The sequence below is a fragment of the Taudactylus pleione genome, unplaced genomic scaffold, assembly GCF_031769625.1.
Source record: "Taudactylus pleione unplaced genomic scaffold, aTauple2 ptg000053l, whole genome shotgun sequence".
NCBI lineage: Eukaryota > Metazoa > Chordata > Amphibia > Anura > Myobatrachidae > Taudactylus > Taudactylus pleione.
The window spans coordinates 15407777-15425052 of NW_028284455.1; positions in this window are offsets into that span (position 1 = coordinate 15407777).

Genomic DNA, 17276 nt, shown 5'->3' on the forward strand with positions numbered 1-17276 from the left:
CTCCAAGAGACTTCTTCAGGGGTATATCTATAAAATACATACAAGGTGTCCCAATGGTGAACAAGCCCAAAATTACTCAAACTGAATTACACTAAGACAGTAAACACCAAACACATAATAACATACCTCAATAAATGAACACATCCCAATTAATGGGTCATACAATGCAATTGAAGATCCACTAAATCAGGTAACGTAAGCACCTATCAATTTTAAAACAGATAAACATACATCTCCTTTTTAACAACCTTTCTAAAAAAGTTTTTTAAAACACGTCATCATTTGATTTCAATGCCTATTCATAATGTGCAATAATTATTAACCTATTCCAACTCACTCATTACATATCTTCACTATCCCAACTAGTGATGATCTATATCAGATTTGTGGTCCACTGGACTCTATGCATACAGCGATATAAACCTATTGAAACATTAACACATCGTGTACTTAAAATGGCTTGGTCCTACTTAAAATTTTCCAATGTTAACTAATCAATTTATATCATATTTCTTCATAATTAACCTTTGCTACCCAATATAATCCAGTAGTTAATGCACTTAGGTTTCATATATTGATAGTATCTAGGACCAGTATATATTATTTTAAAATTTCATGCCTCGAAATCATACCCAGATTGTCAATATAGTGAAAAATAATTAGTTTCCACAAGCTGACCAGGTTATAAGATGACAACTTAATACCATTAGCTTCAAATTAAACAAATATATACAATAAGATTCCCCTTAGCTCCACACAACATACATATAGCAATAAATATAGCTGAAGTTTGAATCTAGGAATCCCTGTGCAGGGCCGGATTTCCCACTAGGCAACCTAGGCGTTCGCCTAGGGCCCGGTGGGACCCAACCGGCCCGTGGATGGGCCCCTTTGCCTGGAGAAATCTGCACAGTTACAGTGCTCCCAGAGGAGCACTGAGCGAGTACCCCGTGACATCATGATGTCACATGATCCCGTCTCCACTCCCAGAGAGTCCCGCGTGGCTGTCTGCACAGTACTCTCTGGGAGGTGTGTGAAGCTGCCGCAGCTGCCTGCTTACAAAAAAGTGACACCCATGCAGGGCAGTGACTCATCCACCGCCACTCTGTCTCAGCTGTTCCCCCTTGCTCTAGCCACAACCCGGAACTCTGCCAGCCCACCGCCCACCAGCAGCAGCACCCAGTGCTGCAATCAGAGGGGGAGGAGGGGCTGCAGCAGATCCCAGCCAGCCAGAGAGAGACCTACTTGTAAGGTAAGAGAGAAAGTGGAGGAAAACACATGGGTGGAGTTGGGAGCGGGGGGGTGTCTCTCTTGCATGTGGGCCTCTGAATGTCACTGTGTGTGTGTGAGGTGGGTGGGTTAAGATGCTGGGTGAATTGTATAGTATGATAGGCTTTCAGAGGCATGAGGGGAGCAGTGTGGATGTAAGGGTGGCAGTGTGAGCTGTGATGGGTGCATTTAGAACAGTAGGGGAACAGTGAGGTGTAAGGGGCAAGTGATCTGCAGGAAGAGCAGTGAGGTGTCATGGGGCAGTGAGCTGCAGGAGAACAAATGAGGTGTAAGGGGACAGTGGCCTGCAGAGGTAGCAGTGAGGTGTGATGGGGCTGTGGGGCAGTGAGCTGCAGGGGGAGCTGTGAGGTGTGTTGGGGCAGTGAGCTGCAGCAGTAAGCTATGAGGTGTGATGGCAATGAGCTGCAGGGGGAGCAGTGAGGTGAGAGGGGTCAGTGGGCAGCAGGGAAAGCTTTAAGATGTGATGGGGCAGTGTGAGATGTTGGGGGCAGTGTGCTGTGGGGTGGGTAGAGCAGTGACTTGTTATGGGAATGATAGATTGCAAGGGGAGCAGTGAGGTGTGATGTGGGCAATGAGTTGTGATGGGTCATTGAACTATGGGTGGGAGCATAAGGTGTGATGTGGGTAGTGAGCTGAGGGGAGCAGTGAACTGTGACTGGACAGTGTGAGCAAAGGGAGGCAGTGAGCTGCATGGAGAGCAATGATGTGTGAGGAGGAGCAGTGAGGTGTGATGGGGCAGTGAGCTGCTGGGGGGGTGGAGAGAGGGGGCAGTGTGAGCTATGGGGTGCAGTGATATGTGAAGCTGGCAGTCTGATCGGGATCAATATGATTTAACACCAGCCGCGTGGCCGACGGTACAAATCCCGGCAGTGGCAGCCCGATATAGGTGGAAATCCCAAACGTCGGCAGGTAAGTATAAACTAACCTATTCTAACCCTCGCCCTCCTTTAGGGGTGCCTATCCCTAACCTCCACCCAAGTGACTAACCGTAATCCCCCCTTCTAAGTGCCTAAACCTAACCCCCCCATTCCCTGCCACCTAAACCTAACCCTTCGATCGGGATGCCGGACGCCGGTCTACCAGCGTAGGTAAACTGACAGGTGTCGAGATTTCGATGCCTGTCATTTAACCATTGCCGGGATTAAGCAGTCGGGAAGCCGGCGGTCAGCATTGCGTCCGCCAGCTTCCCGACTGCTTCCCGTCTGATCAGTATTGGGGTAGTGAGGTGTGGGGAGTGGTGAGGTATAATGGGGCAGTGAGCTGCAGGGGGGAGCAGTAAGGTGTGGGGGCAATGAGCTGCGGAGGTGGGTAGCAGTGAGATATGAGGGGGGCAGTGTGAGATATGGAGAAAACTAACAATGAGAGAGCTATGAAAGGAGTAATGGCAAAACTATGGAGGGGCAATCAGGGAGATATTAGGAAGGTGGCAATGAGAGATGTGGAGGGAGGTGGTAATAAGACCTATGCCTCCTAGTGTTCAATTGTCTAAATAAATTCCAAAAATGTCCCAAAATTGTATATTTTTTAAATAGTCAAAAATGACAGCTATTTAACCTTGATTCAGTATAATTGTATTAACAAATTCTGCATACTTATTAATTCAATTATACTGAATCAGGTTTAAATGATTATTATTTACATGAACTGATATTTTTTTTCCCCAAAATTGTAAAAAAAAACTTTATCATCCAGGTAAGTGGTTAAATACAGGTTTTTATTACCTACAGTATCTCTTCCAGACAGGCCAAAGTTTAGACAAGCACCAACGGAACTTACATTACCAGCTGACATCTGGAGAAAGTTGTCAAGGATGCAAGTGCAGGTGAGACATAACATATCCTGGCCTTGTTTATTGTCAGTACTTTATGTTGTTGAATGTTTGTTCTGGTGTTTATTTTTTTAATGTTGGTGGCTGGCTGATGGAGGGGGGCTAAAATGTTTGATCATTCACTATTTTCACACAGCTAGCCACACCCTACAGTGCCCCTTGCACAGCCCACATCCCCACAACACTTTTCATGCCCCCACATCACACTACGTGGTGCTAGTCCCTCCCCCTACAGTGACACACCATAGGCCTTTCAGAAATATAAACTCCAGGGCCATGTGGACCTTAGTCTGGCACTGCCAACAAGGAGAGGCAGGTAAGTTCTTACGCTGATGAGCTGCCTGTAACTGAATGGGAGAAAGCTACTATGAGGGGATGGGAGGTGGATCTGTCCTGTGAGGGCAGGGGGGGTCTGCACTGTGAGGGCAGAGGGGGTTTCTGTGCTAAAAGGGCAGAGGGGGATCTGTGTTGGGAGGGGAGATCTGTGCTGTGAGAAGAGAGGCGTCATTGCTGAGAGGGGAGAGCAGTTTGTGCTGTGAGGAGAGAGGGGTGCTCAGAGGGGAAAGGGGTCTGTGCTGTGTATAGAGGGGTGCTGTGATGGGAAATGGGAGAGGGGTTCATGAATTAGGAATGAAAGGATAGTGATATGGATTGTTTGAGGGAGGGGGGCCCCAAAATCGGTATCTTGCCTAGGGCCCCATCAGGTCTAAATCCGGCTCTGCCCCTGTGTACTGGTTCTCAATGACCTACTGTATGTCCCTCAGTCCCAATGTTGCAATGAACTCTCTGTGAAAAAAGACTGCCTTTTATACCCCACAGCTAATGACCTCACTTTCTCTCATGTCTCATTGGTGAAGAGAAAAACTACTCTAATCGTCTTGTCAATATTACCTTATCTTATCCTTAGATACCTCTGACTGATGTGCATCCCTTATTCTATCTGATCACCTGATATTTGCGGGGACCCTTCTAACTCCAAAGAATTTATTTATTTTCCGAAATGATCATTCATAGTGGTACTGTGGGTTCATTTTCACAGGCTACTCACATCTATGTGACTAAGCCAAGGACGCTGAACTTGCATTCCAGATATTTACTATCTGGGATGCTGTCACAGAATTACTCACTTTATTCCGGCTGCCCGGCTCCTTCTGGTATGCGTCATATGACGTGTTCCTCCCGTACTATACTAGAAACTATTGACTGCTTGGTACCACCTGCCTGGATGACCAGAGAGGTGTTAGCTTGCATTCCAGTTAACAGGAGATAGGCACCATATTGGGACTCTCACCAATAAGAACCTCAAGTACATAATATGACAGACGCCATCTTTGAACTCCTATTAACCTCTTACATGTTTTCTATGTAGCTGACCATTCCTGACTTCAATCATGTGGGTGAAAACACTTTTTTTTATCATACATACTAACAAGAAATACTTAATATTATTGTGAAATCACATTAAACTATGTGACATATAAGACACTTAAAGTATTCCTATACCTTATAAGAATACATTTACCACCAATTAAATTACTTCCTTACCCTTAATCCTTTACGCCAGGTTTAATAAAAGAAAACACCATAAACTGTGTGGAATAACCTACATATGCTCTATGGTGTGTTTTATATGGTGACCCTTACCCAATTACCCTATTGTATTGGATACCAAATCAAGCCTTCGACTTCACACTTATTTAAATTTAATTAACATGTTTACAATGACATAATGCGACCATAAATGTAAAACTTACTTGAAAGTTACTATGTCTAAACTTTCATTCACACCATTCGGGGCAAGAGTATTCAATGTATAAAACCAAAACATTTCTCTTTTTGCCAGAGCTAGTTCCCTTCTTCCTCCTCTAGGATATTCACATATATGCTCTAATATTGTAAAGGTAAGCCCCTTTGTCTCTGATTTATGAGCTTCTAAAAAATGTCTTGGTAAGCTGTGATTTTTCATCTTATTTTTAATATTGTGCAGATGTTCCAGTATATGCAATTTTACATTTCTTTTTGTTTTACCAACATAGGCTAACCCTCAGGTACATGTTATCCTATTTATAACAAAGGTGGTCATACACGTAAATACATCCCATGGTGTGAACTTCCTACCATTGTCTCCTTGCCAAGTAAAACTTTTCTTCTCCATATGCTTACAACATATGCATTTGTTACATGGATAACATACTCAAGAAATGCTCTTTCATCTAAGTCACCAACAGGTCTATCTCTATGTACCTTCAATTTACTGAGCCCCGGGATACTCTTCATATTTGCTGCCCTCCTAAACACAATATCAGGTTTGTTGGGAAGGTGTGGACCTAATAATGGGCCTCTTGACAACAAATGCCAGTGCCATTCCAAGATCCTTTTTATCCTGACATTTTCTTTATTAAATTGCGTAATAAAGGGTCTACAACCTTTATAATCCTTCCTCAATTCTTTCTTTTTTTCTTCTTTTATGAGATCAATCCTATCTACAATAGAAGCCTTCCTCCTATCTACAATAGAAGCATTTTCAATTTTATCGACATCATAGCCCCTTTCAACGAACATGTTTCCCAAACATTCAGACTGTGAATGATATACCTCTATATTGCTACAATTTTTCCTCAGTCTGAGAAACTGGGCATATGGGATATTATTTTTCCAAGGCGGTAAATGGCAGCTGTTAGAGGGGATGAAACTATTGGCATCAGTCTCTTTGAAAAATGTTTTTGTTTCAATATAGTTGGTGCCCTTAACGTCTAAAAAAAATTCCAAATAATCTATACCTACAGAACTGTACCTAAATGTAAATTTAAGATTATGAGTATTATCATGTATAAACAACATAATAGATTCTATACTATAGTTATTGTCCTCCCAAAATGAGATTGTCTATATACCAATGATAAAGTTATATATTTTCTTTGAATAATTCAGTGCCATAAATAAACTATTCCTCCCAGCTAGTCAGAAGATGTTTGCATATGATGTGGCAAATTTCATCCCCATCGCAGTACCCTGTTTTTGAAGGTAAAACTCGCCTTCAAACTCGAAATATTTATGCTCCAATATAAAAAGGATACTATTTAGTAGAAATTTCCTTTCTATTTCAGAAATGTTGGAATCGGCCATTAAAAGATTCTTCACTGCCAAAATCCCTTTAGCATAGAGGATCGATGTGTAGAGGGCTTGTACGTCTACTACAACCCAATAATACAAAGGAGGCCACTTTAAGTCTTCAATTTCCAGTTACAGACTGGTGGAATCCTTTAAAAATTACTTTTTTTGCCCAGAGGGCATTTTTTATTTTTATGCACTTTAGGTAAGTGATAAAATATGGGGATTCTTCACATTTAAATATTCAAACTCTTCCCTAGAGATAACTTCATCTTTATTGGCTTTATTGAGTAAATCATGCAGCTTTTCTTTAAACTCCTCTGTGGGCCAAATAGTTAAAACCATATTGCTACAAATACTTTATTTTGATAGAAGAGCAACTATACCTAATGTTGAGAGGGGGGTGGTTCACTTTTACGCTAAATGGGGTATATATATCAACTCCCTGGATTCTGATGTTAGAACTCATATAATGAAATTATTTGAGACTACGAATTGGTCTCTACTTCGTAATTTGGAGTGATGTTATTTATTTAGATCTTTAAATTCAATATTTATGGGTCAGGGGATAAGATTCTTTGTCTCCTGTAGAGGAACAATGTTATTTCCTCCAGTGTAGGAGTATTCGATCAATGGAAAGGGAACAAGCTGCACCAGGGTTCGTGGGGGGGGGTGTATGTGTTTATTTTATTTTACTTTATACATATATAATTTGTTTTTGTTTTCTGTTATTATGGTTCTATTTAAATTATATATTCTATCTCTGTGCTTATGTTTAACTAGCTATATCCTACAGACAAAATGTATTTGTTTGACGTTGCACTTGAACTGTATTTGTTTACACAGATTGCAGTTCTGTATATATGTGTATATGGATTCATGTAATATATCTGTATGTTTGTATAGATATACATGTACATGTATGTTTGCACTTGTGAATGTATAAAATAAAAATAAAAAATTGTTTTGGAAAAAAAAAAATAAACTCCTCTGTGGGGTCACCTGCTAACTTTTCATATGTAGAAGTGCTTGTGGCAATATATCTAATATATTGATGTTCTGATAATGGTGTGTCTATGGACCAATAATGTTTGACATACAGTATACTCAACACATATAGAACAGACAAAAGTGTTTATAGCGCTTTCTGTGAGAGATTGTGTAGTTGTGGACTTGATCCCCATCACTGGCACTACAATAAGTAAAAAAATGAGGGTATACTGTAAGCTTTCCCTACCTTTCCCTATCGGTGTGGTTTTCTGTTGTCGGCTTCTGTAACAGCTAAACGCCGGGTCAGTCAGCTACATGTGCTTTCTGTCTGACTGGCACTTGTTGTCTGGACAGTGTCCTGGGTGCCTGGCTTTTGTAGTTGCTCACGGCAGTTCAGACAGTTGTGTGTGCTCTCTGTCTGAGTGCCGCTTGTTGCCTGGACAGCATCCTTGATGCCTGTCGTCTTGAGTATACTTGGAAATGACGTCAGTGGGGGGGTCCGATTAACACCAATGCATTTCGTCACTATCAACTTTTTCAAGGTGCCTGTGTCCTGGGATCTGCCTTCTTTTATTCCTGAAGGAAAGCTGTGTTTGGCTGTCTCTTTAAATTAGTCTTTTGCTACATGATCCCTATAATACTGTCAATGTTAAAAACAAATGTGCTATTTATTGAATATTCAAATGAAAAATTATAAAATACATTAAACAGGTATAAATATAAGTGAAACATGAAAAATATGTTTCTGTAAAATGCTATTCTGTATCAAGTTTCACATAGATTGCTACATAAAGACACTGTTTGTAATTCTCAGCGGAGTGTTTAATTGTACCCAAAATATTAGTAGGTTCTGTCTCTAAAATATGATATATCTGATATATTCAATGCAATGTATGTATATTTGAATATATATCAAAGGTTATCTTCAACATATACACATAATTATGTAGTGGTGTGCAGTTCAGATAAGGGTGCAGCAGTTAGGAGGATGAATGGTAAGTATATAAATCTTTAAAAAAGCTCATAGGTCAAAGTCTATATTAAAGATGCAAGGTTCCCATGTTGAAAATCCATTCTGTTACTGATCTGGAGATTTTTTCTTGATATTGTCCACCTCTCCAGTCTTTCTCAATTTTCTTGATTCCCATAAATTTCATCCCTTTTGGATTTTATTGGTGATGTGTTAGAAAGTTATTGGAGACACTATGGGTTGTGAGACCTCTTTTTATGTTGTAACTATGTTCTCCTATTCTAGTTTTGAGTTTTCTTATTGTGCATCCTATATATTGGAGGCTGCAAGAACACTCCAATAAATACACTACACCTTCAGTATTACAACTTAAATTTTGCTTAATTTCAAAATCTTTATTCCTTGAATGCGAACTAAAACCTAGTATAAGTTTTGTGGCATTCATTCCACTTTCTTTGCATGCTTTGCAATTAAGACAGAAGTGAAAACCCTTTTGTTTACCAATGTAATTTGGATTTTCCGGAGGTATACAACTTGTATAAGTACATTTTGCAATTTTTGGGCTTTTTTATATATGATCCTAGATTTGGACGAAACAAGATTCTTTACTTCTGAGTTGACTTCAAGCAAATGTCAATGTTTCTTTAAACTGGCTTCCAGACCTTTCATGTAACTGTTAAATTGTGTAATAAAAATAATTTTCAGTGGACTTCATTCTATTCTTTTATTATATTGGAGCAGATCCTCCCTTTTTAAAGTTTCCACTTTTTTTAAACTTTCATTAATGATCTTTTCAGAATAATCCCTTTCCATAAACCTTTGTTTAAGCAGTAAGCTCTGCTCTTTGAATACTTCATCATTTGAACAGTACCTTCTGATACGTTGAAACTGTCCTTTTGGGATATTTCTGATCCATTTTGGATGATGGTTGTTAGAGGAAAAAAAGGTAATTGTTACAGTCAACTTTTTTGAAAAATGTTCTGGTGTATATTTCATTATTCTCTATATAAATTTCTAAATCCAGAAATTGTATGCTATTTTTACTGTATTGGTGAGTAAATTCCAGATTCAAGTGGTTGTCATTTAAATAGGTGAAGAATTTTAACAGCAACTCTTCGTCACTGTCCCATATAAAGATGATGTCATTTTTGAATCTCTTCCAGTGTTTCAGCTTGGCGCGAAGCGGTTACCCATCGCATTTCCATTTGTTTGAAGATATAGTTTTGGTGCCAAATAAATTGTGGTCTAATATGAACTCTATACTCAGCTCCACTGGGCATGTGCCAGAGATCTCATTGTAACCCCTTTGAGCTGACAGCCACCACAACGCCGATGTGCCAACATTGGCGCAAGTTTGCAATTTTAAATGCACAATCAGTTTGTAATACAGATACATCTCTCTCAAACAGAGCCCACTATCAGTTTCTGAAGTCATGAAATCACTATAGTGTCGAAGTCTGGGACAGCGCTGACAGTTGCGCAAGTGTGCAACTTCAACCGCACAGTCAGTATGTACTGTAATACAGCCATCTCACTTTTACTGTGTGACTCCCGACCCACTGGGCATGTGCAGTGCTATGATCTTCCATACACCATGGCATAGCGCTACATGGCGTATGGAGTGGCTCCACTGGGCATGCACCAGAGATCCCATTACAACCCTTCCAGTGGGCATGCGCCAGAGATCCCATTGTAACCCTTTGGAGCTGACAGCCACCACAGCACCGATGTGCTGACATTGGCGCAAGTTTGCATTTTTAAATGCACAATCAGTTTGTAATACTGATACCTCTCTCTCAAACAGAGCCCACTATCAGTTTCTGAAGTCATGAAATCACTACAGTATCAAAGGCTGACGGTGGCGCAAGTGTGCAACTTCAACCGCACAGTCAGTATGTACTGTAATACAGCCATCCCACTTTTGATGTGTGACTCTTGACCCACTGGGCATGTGCAATGCGATGATCTTCCATACGCAATGACATAGTGCTACATGGCATATGGAGCAGCTCCACTGGGCATGCATCAGAGATCCCATTACAACCCCTCCACTGGGCATGCGTCAGAGATCCCATTGTAACCCCTTGGAGCTGACAGCCACCACAGCACTGACATGCCAACATTGCCACAAGGTTGCGGTTTTAAACACACAAACGGTTTGTAATACAGAGACCTCTCTCTCAAACAGAGCCCACTCACTACCAGTTTCTGAAGTCATGAAATCACTATAGTGTTGAAGTCTGGGACTGCGCTGACAGTGGTGCAAGTGTGCAACTTCAACCGCACAGTCAGTATGTAATACAGACATCCCACTTTTGCTGTGTTTGACTCCCAACCCATTGGGCATGCGCAGTGCTATGAACTTCCATACGCCATGGCATAGCGCTACATGGTGTATGGAGAAGCTCCACTGGACACCTTTCAAAATATTATAACTCAGCACTATTCATTTACAACAAAGAACTTTCTGTGAATAGATGTTTCCTGAACAAGTGTTACTATCTGGACATTCTTTTTATTCCTGTGGATTGGGTGACTTTTTATCCTAGACTTATATTTTTTATTCTGGATTTATCCGTTTATTCATTGATACAGTTCATTCACTTATATATATTTTTTCTATATGTGGTTTATTTTTTATTTTTTATCATTATTTCTGTCATTATTATTTCTCATTGTGGTTACATATATTAATGATATTAAACTTTATCATATTCAGTTAAATTCTCATGTTTGAATTCTGAGCGCTGTGTTCTTTTATATTGTATTTTCTTGTGTATGTGAGAACTGACCATCCTCCTGTTTTTTCACAGCAGCTCTCTTCACATTGGATACCCACCCCATTGAGCAGCGCCTCATCAGTTTCCATTTGGGACTTTTTATTTTGTATTGGTGCATGCTCAGAGGCTGGCAACCTTCATTGATCAGATGGGGTGGTAGGGAACTGACATTAAAGATGGACATTTGACCGGCATACAGTCTCACCCAGGGACTTTATGAACAAATACTATGCAGCTTTTTTCAATAAGTTAGTATTTTAGACCCAATACTGGTCTTTGATCCATTTTATTTTTCAAACAAACTTTTTCTTGCAGAACTCCATTTATATTTATTCTTATTATTGTAATTTCTATTTCTTAGCTATTCAGCATATATTTTCAAATTTATATATTTTTTTATTATAATGCGTATTGGATTTGCTTGTTATTTAGGATATGCTAATTTCTTTGTTTGTGACTGGCATTGTTTTAAATGTATTGTTATATTTTAATAATACATGTTGCAAATGCTACTGGACAGGTGTGAGTGTTTGGTTTTTCTATTTGAGATCAATACCTTATATAATCAGCTATATTTTGCTGTAGTTTGGGCATTGGATTATTGTGCTGTGTTGGTATTAGATTACTAAAGTTGTTAAATTCACTGTTTTCTTATTTTCCCTGCTACCTGATGTATTGTGCTTTCTACATTCCATAGTGGAACACATCAGGTGACCACTTAGGCCATGACCTCACTTATTGTTAATAGTGCTACAGCCATGCTAGTTGGCCATGCCCCTTTAAACCCCCGAGATTGGTGCTGGATACCCTATTACCCCTTTGGTTGTGACGTTATTTAACAATGAGGAATTGCTTTGCTGTATTATCCTTGTGGGTCTCAGTGTGGCTGCCGTGTTTGAATGACTGATTTTGCTCTGACCTAGTAAGTTGCATTTGCTTCTACTTTAAGTAGTTATAGATTTAATTATTATATCAGCTGTCTTTCCACTTGGGTGGTTTTGAGATCTCACTAGCCTTAGACATTTTTACAACACTGGTGCTATGTAACTAATAAATTACTGGATTTTTTATTTGATATTGCTAGAAATGGTGAGTGCCTTTTACTATATATATATATATATATATATATATATACTTGTAATGAAGGAACCATCTAGTAGCTTCAGAGGTGGATTTGCATTCAAGTTGTTAGATACTGGCGGTCATCATCATACACGTATACTTGCACTATGATGCACTCTTAATTGGTATAGCTTTTGCAGGCATACTTTATATGCATCTTGGTGCCAGTCTGCATCTGTTTGCAGCTATGCTAACTCACCCTTTCTGTACTTCTGGCCAATGCTAGACTGACCTCTTCATCACCTGTCTCACCTCTCTAGTCACATGAGGTGAGCGTACGCTCATTTCTCCCCATGTGCACAGTCAATTTGCATATTTTACACTAAGCAGACATGATAAGCCCAATTCAGCATCCACCCAATATCTGTAAACTGTTCAATAAGTAAAAGAGTTGCAAATCTTACTCTGTCTTACTTACCAAGCAGATTTGCATCTGAAAATATTTTCATGTAAAACTGAAATGTAATATAAAGATGTCAGCTTACTTTGATGGGAAAAATATAGTAGTCACATATTCAACCCTCCATACTGTTCTTGTAATACTTTAATTTGTCAATAAATGGAAAGGCTGTCACAAAGGGTAATCACAACAGATTCTTCAAGTTATTAAAATGCAGTACTTCAGCAAGCTTTAACAAAATGACTTTCCTTAGCCTCACTGCAAACCAAGCACACTTCTAATGTTATTTAAGTCCCCAGACAGCAAGTAAATTGGCAGTGTTTTCTAAAATGATTTCCATTTCAATCTAGAATATGATTGCATATTGTAACAAATAGATTGTATAGGTTGATGATGCAAATGCATGTTTTCCAAGCAAGTAAACAGCAAAATGAATATAGAAAACAAAAGTTTAATGAGGTAAACTGAAAATTTGGTATACAAAACAATCACTGTAAATATATAACTTAAAGCCCAAGAGCTTAAAAATTTTTTTTGTATAAATAAATCTAATAGTAGTTACATATATTTTCCAATAAATATTAGTGATTTGCGCCGTACCATTGTTGCTGGATTTGGCTCTGATTCATTGTCCAGTTTGGGATTTGGGTTTGCAATTTTTTCGAAAGCTGAAAAATAATGCTAAATTCACATAATTTAGGATTTTTTTTGTTCCTGGAGTATTATTAACCTCAATAACATTAATTTACAGTAATTTCCAGTCAATTTTGAACACATCACAGCTGGTTGGAGTCAGACCGCTTTTACACACACGCTCTGGGGTACTACAGCATACTTGGGTGCAGTACACAGTACAAGCAAATACAATAATTTCAATTTGTTTCAATTGGCAGCTTGGCTCACACTGCGTGGAGTCAGACCACTTTTACACACACACTCTGGGGTACTACAGCATACTTGGGTGCAGTGCGCAGAACAGTACAATTTTTATTTTTTTTACTGCTTATTTTTTAACATTTTTGCTGACAAATATGGAGTCACACTGTGAACGCAGTGGGTGGGGCCTGTGGTGTCTAATGGAAATGAACTAATTAGACTAAGAAAACTGGACACAGCTTGTGGATGAACACAGAACAGCCCCTTAGAGATGGACACAGTGACAGCACAGCCTCTTACAGATGGACACAGTGCCAGCACCACAGCCCCTTACAGTTGGACACAATGACAGTACCACAGCCCCTTAAAGATAGACACAGTAACAGCACCACAGCCCCTTACAGATGGACACAGTGACAGCACCCATGGGAACGCCTACTGTCAGGTGCCGGCCCCACGGACATCACTGGGAGTTCTTTTGGCTCTGATCTTTTGGCTCTGATAGAGCCAAAAGCACTCCTGAGCTTGCGGCAGTGAGACCCTACCACAGGGTCTCGTCGCAAGTCCGATGGTCGCGATGGTCTTGACCATCGCGACCATCATTTTGGCCGCTCGCTATAGCTGTGGGTGGTCACTCACAGCTATGCGAGCGGCCAGGAGGCTGCTCCAAAAAGGAGCAGGGACGGCCCTGATTCAGAGCGAGCGCTCTGTCAGAGCGTCCGGCTCTGAATCAGGGCCTAAGTCCCATAAGTTGTAACACACTTTCCTCAACTTATTTAGAGAGCACTCTGGTTTCACAATGGTGTTGATACAATGTATTAATGGGATACTGTTTCAGTGAGGAAATATAATCTTATGTCCTTTTAGCAGCGTTCCCATAAAAAGTCAAAGCAGCCGGTAATGATTCCAGTGTAGATATAATTGCAACTAGCTTTCCATATTAGAGATAGTCACTTTTAATTAATAACTGTAAATCCAAGTTCACAGAATATATTATCAATGTCCTTTTGACAGCACTTACATAGCCACTTGGCACTATCACATGAATTATACCAGAATAAATAGCTTCCGGATAAAGCAAACAAATTGATTCTAAAGAATTGTAAAGATGGTAAAAGAATCATGTCAGCCAGAAGTGGACATTTCCCAGTTTGCTCTGGGAAATGTAGTGTTCTGATGTTCACTCAAGATGGCATTCACTGGAAATGACAGGCTCGCATTGAGCAGAAGTAGTGCCATGTGGCATGCCAGGAAATGCAGTTTAGTTGGTGATATATGGAGAACATTGGAAGTTCGTGCTCTCAAAAAGCCAACGTCAGTTAGAAAACATGCCCCTCCCAATGTTGCTGCGGTAACTATAAACAATAAGGAGGATGCCACGACAGCATTGGTTAGTTCATAGCCAGTATAAACACATAAATAGAACTTAGGTTTCTGTGGCATACAGCGGTGTATATTCAAAGTGAAGCTACACCATTAGATCATAGGTCTTGCATTATATCCATGTATTATTCAAACAGAAAAGGCATAATGACAGCTCTATTTTATCTGTCACAAACCCCCATATGGAGTATTCAAGAGGGTATCCCAGAACCTTAATCAGATGGTAGAGAATATATTTTAGAATACTTTTTATATGACCTTGATGGCAATAGACTTCATAAAATGTATGAGAATCTGTCCATGATATGTATCTAATTTTCTGGTTCTTCAGAGTCCGTTTCTTAAAGAAACCACTTGAGTTCGAAATCTCCATTGAGCCCATGTGGACTAACAGTTTTATATTGATAAATAGAGCTCATCTCTACTTTAGCCAATTTTGAGCCTGAATCATTACATCTAGAACTTCCTTTTACATGCTTGATTCCATAAAAATCTGTAATTCCCATGACTGCATAATTATGTACAAGTTTAAAATGTGCCAACAAAGAGTGCATATCTAGACCTTTTTTATGTTTCTAATATGTTCCCCAATACAGACTTTTAGCATTCTTGATGTATGACCAATATATACTAAGTCACAGATACATTTAATGACATAGACTACAGTTTTTGTATTACAGATTATAAAATCCTTTATTTATCTTATTTCCATTGATCATAATATTTTCCATTTTTCCATATCCCTCATTTTTTATGTTTTTACATCCTACACAATGTCCACATCTGTAAAATCCCTTTAAGGTAATTTGGGGTTTTGTGGAGTTTGATGGAAAAGTACTGGAAACTAATTTGTTTTTAGGGTTCGGCGCCCTTCTGTAAATGTAGGTAGGTCTCTCTGTAACGAGAGTCCCTATAACAGGATCCTTTTTTAGCAGTTTCCAGAGCTTTTTTATGATCCTTCAAATAGATCTGTAAATAAATAAATGCCCATTCAATTTTATTATCCTACTATATCCTTTGTTTAGCATTAAGTAAATCACAATGATTTAGAATAGTTGCCCTTAAAATATATTCCTCTCCATTTTCTTTATCATAACCACTATCAAGAAATGTATTAGTAATTTCTTTTTCTTGCCTTTGAAACACACTTTCTTCTCTACAGTTGCATTTTAGTCTCTTAAATTGACATACAGGCATTGAACTAAACCAATTTTGGTGGTGGCAACTAGTGGCGGCAATGTAGATGCCTGAGTTGGTGAGTTTAGTGTAATTTCTTGTATGGATCTTTCCATTTTGAATATATATAGAAATATTAAGGAAATTAATATTTTTTTGATCTATTGCAAATGAAAGAGTAAATTTTTTTGTTGTTTTGAGAAATACACAGAAGTCTTGTAGGGTTTCTCTATTTCCCCTCCAGATGAAAAAAATATCATCTACAGTATATAGCATGAATAGGACACTAAGGTCCTCATTCAGAGCCGCTCGCTAGCGGCAGTACGCTCGTTCCGAGCGATGTTCGCACATCTGCACATGCGTACGGTTTTTAGTACGCATGCGCGAACTAGTCAGTGCGGCCGAAAATCGTTTGTACGCTATATAGCGAGTGCCTGCTATTTTGAGTGACAGAATGAGGCGTATGTGGGTGGTAACAGGGGAAGGTGCTTGAAAACGGGGGAGTGGAATTTGAACGCAGGCGTGCTTAAAGGTCAAAACGGGCGTTTTAAGGGAGTGCATAATTAATACAGCAGCGTCATTGACCACGTCACTTGGTTTTTTTTAACTCGGAACTGCTCGCAAAATAGCGGTTGAAAAAACCAACCACAAGAATAGCGAGCAGTTCATACGCTGTACGATGTACTCGATTAATCTAATAAATAGCGGACATGACGTATGGTGCGAGTGGCCAGGGGGCGTTTTTATCAAATAAACGAGCGTATGTTTTGCTCGCTCGTTCAGACTTAGAGGTGTGAACAGACTGCAATGTGCGAACGGATCATTTGAATAGCCACCCCTTGTTTTTGAACGAACGACCGCAAATAGCGAACGGCTCTGAATGAGGGCCTAAGTTCGCTCCAAAGAGGTTGTTGGACCAAATGGTTTTAATTTCCCACAGCCCCATAAATATATTTGCATAACTTGTAGCGAACTTGGTGCCCATTGCTGTCCAATTTTCTGTGTAAAAAAGTTGTCACCAAACATAAAGTAATTATTGTTTAAAACAAACTCAATTCCTTCCCTTATTAGATCTTGGAGGTCTTTGGTGATGTCTGATCCAATTAAAAAATTATGTGCTGCCTCCTCACCTAATTTATGATAAATAATTGCGTAAATCGAACTGATGTCTGCAGTCACCAAAGAATAGTCCTCTCCGCATGTAAGTGAATCTAATTTCCTTGGTATCCCTAAAATGGAATTTATTGGCTAACACTAATGGTTGTAACATATAATCTATGAATTGTGACAGATTTGATTAAATAGAATCTACTCCTTATATAATTGGTCTCCCTGGGGAATTTGTAAAAC